This window comes from Mus pahari, chromosome 14 (genome assembly GCF_900095145.1).
Source record: "Mus pahari chromosome 14, PAHARI_EIJ_v1.1, whole genome shotgun sequence".
Lineage (NCBI taxonomy): Eukaryota > Metazoa > Chordata > Mammalia > Rodentia > Muridae > Mus > Mus pahari.
Genome location: NC_034603.1, coordinates 51,368,387 through 51,371,763, shown reverse-complemented (window position 1 = coordinate 51,371,763; position 3,377 = coordinate 51,368,387).

Sequence of the window (3,377 nt, the reverse complement as noted above, 5' to 3'; positions counted from 1 at the left end):
CCGGGGTTCCATTCCCAGTACCCACATGGCTGTAACTCCAATTCCAGAGGATCCAACACCGTCACACAGACATCCATGCAGGCAAAACACCAACACACATGAAATCAAAATAAATAAAAATGAAACAGAAAAAAATAACAGAGAACAAAATTACACAAGTGCCTAGGCACAGTAGCATACACCTACATCCCAGCACTCAAGAGGCTGAGGCAAGAGAATCACAAGTTCAAGGACAGCCTGGGCTACATACAGAATAAACACAGAAGGACAGCCTGGGCTACATACAGAATAAACACAGAAGGACAGCCTGGGCTACATACAGAATAAACACAGAAGTGTGGGAAAATGTGCACTGGGAAATGAGCGGTGAAGTCTCTCTGGGTGACGAGGCTGGTGAGATAGCAGGAGCTAGTCCTTCACTCAGTGTTCGACATCTTTGGTCATGGACTTGCTTTTCAACCATAAGTATGCATTTCGGGAAGATGAAAACAGCAAAGTCAAGAATGATCAAATGCAGTAGAGTTAGGGATGAGGGAAGAGAAAAGATCTTAATGATAAGACCTTATGCTATTCAAGTTTTATGATTTGAAGTGCTGTTTATAACAGAGCAAGGGGAGGTGGTGTGAGCCTGGACTCTCAGTACTTGAGAGCCCTAGGCTAGAGGATCTCCACAAGTTCAAGGCCAGCCTGAACCTCTGTGAGTTCCGCAGAGTGAGACACTGACCAAAAAAAAAAAAAGTTCACCACTGAGCTGGGTGTGGTGGCTTAGCACCTTTAGGAGACAGAAGCAGGAGGATTGAGAGTTTAGCGCTAGCCTGATCTACATAGCAAGAAAATTAAAAGGAAAAAAAAAGTACCTTTTCGGAAATCCAAAAGAGACCCTAGGTACCCCCACCCCTGTAAGCACACCCTCCCCACAATCACACCCTGCCCACAAGCACACCCTCCCCACAAGCACACCCTCCCCACAAGCACACCCTCCTCACAAGCACACCCTCCTCACAGGCACCCTGTTGAGCAGAACACTCCCAGGAAGCTGAGCCTGCAGCTTTGAGAGAGCTATTGTTTTATGATATAAAACAGAGTTTTAAGTCAACAGAACTGAAAAGTTGGAAACATCTGCCTGTTGACCTGCATTCCATACACAGTATTATGTAACTGGGTTTTGGCTTCATGAGCTCAACCCTGCCTTGAAAATTCTGACAGAAGCCTGCTCTGGATGCCTGGCCAATCAAGGCCCTTTACTGAATGTCCCGTGTCTCTCACAGTACATCAATCATAATTGAGTACAAACTTGGAGTGATTGAGCAAGACCAAGTACAGGTTTTTATGGGGAGGAGAAAGCCTTCCAAAGGCTTCAGTTTAAACTCTCAACTTCAGCAGATACAGTTTATGCACATGATCTGGCATAAGGACGCGGTCTACCTTTCCATCAGTCACGTTATTGTTTAAAAATGATCTGCATATGTAACAAGGATGCCATGATCAATCAAAGTGGGGGGATGTATTTTCAATAAATGGTTCTGGAAAATCCCCAGGACTTCCACACATGAAAGAGTAAACGTGAATCCCTACGCTCATCTTGTGAAAACTGCACTCAGTGCATCAGTGGGGTGGCCCATGAGTAAGGTGTTGGCTATGCAACTCTGACAAACTGAGCTCAACCCAGAACCCAAGGTTCCTCTGACCTCCATGTGCGTGTGGCCTGTGTGCACATGCACAGGCAAACTACATAACCAATAAAAAATAAATAAAAGTAACAAAACAAAACAAATATCTCTCTCAAAATAAAGACTCTCAGAAGGACACAGAGATATGGATCTTTGACCTTGGATTAAATACTCATTTTTAAAACTTGATATAAGAAGCAGATAGAATAAAAAAATAAACTGGATTCCATCAAAATTAAGACTTTCATGCATCAAAGGACCAAGAAAATGAGAGGTGGTTCATAGAATGGGAAAAAATCTTTACAAATCATAAATTTAAAAATGGACTGGGCTGGGTGTGGTGGTGCACACCTTTAATTCCAGCACTGGAGAGGCAGAAGCAGGTGGGTCTTTGTGAGTTTTGGGATAGCCTCATCTATAGTGAATTTCAGGACAGCCAAGGCTATGTAGACAGACCGAGTCTCTAAAAAACAAGAAAGACTGGAAATCAGAATAGGTAAAGATTCCCCGTGACTCAACAAGAAAAAGAAGATGCAAGTTTAAAATGGCAAAGGAGTGTGAAAGATGCTTCTCCAAAGAAGGTATTTATTTAAATGGTTAATAATCACATAATCACATGGGATTTTTGACTTTGCCAGGTATGTGTTGCATGCCTATGATCCTAGGCACTCTGGGAGCTTGAGACAGAAGGAGGCCAAGTTCCAAGGAAGGAAAACATTTATGTCTTCCTAAATACTTATGGAGGGTTTTTGTTGTTGTTGTTGTTGTTGTTGTTGTTGTTGAATTGTTTTTTATCAGACAATGCTGGCAGCTGCTGCAAATTGTAAATTCACACTAACATTTGTAACTGTGTGAATTTATCTCGTTGAGCATATCACAGAGCTGGAGACTTCCAGAGAGTCCGGTTTAATGAATGTGACTCAAGAGAATGGGCACTGGGGTTCTTTAAGAACTTCCAGGTGAGTCTAAGGAATAGGCAGACATCCCTGCTTGCTGGGAATGGAGTCTGACGGGGTGAGCGTCCCTGGCTGGCGGTACTCCATGGGCATCACCACACCCTGCCAGTGGGAAAACCAAAATCCGCCCTCGTGACTCTGAAGGGCAAGGGCAACTGGGCTCTCGGTGTCTTGAGCCTTCTGGCCCTTTGCCTAGCCACTTCTCTTTGCCAATTTTTATGGATCGCTGGTTGCAGCTAAAAGTAAAAGCCATAAAAGCATGGATACAATGGCTTTTCTGAGTTCTGAAAGTTCTTCTAGGAAATGTGAGCATGATTGTAGGAGATCTCCCAGGTTTCCCAAACAGGATGATTGGAGAACAGAGAACTCCTAAGACACTCATCGGCATGTGACGTAACAGTCTGCCCAGAGGATGTTCTCATCCACAGTCTGTGAGATGACATAACACAAATGTCCGGAACTTAGGAACACAAACTCTGAAGACTCACTTTCGAATGGATAGTAGATATACAACAAATCATTCTTTACCACAAAGAAGGGTCTCTCTCTCTCTCTCTCTCTCTCTCTCTCTCTCTCTGTGGGGGGGGTTGTTTTATCTTGAATTTGGAGATGCTGCATTTGACTGAGTCAACCAAATTATTTTAAAAGATTGATTTTTGTTTCTGTGTATATGTATGTGTATGTGCACTTGTGTGTTGGTGCTTTTTAAGACCAGAACAGGGTGGTAGGCACACTAGAGCTGTAGTTATAG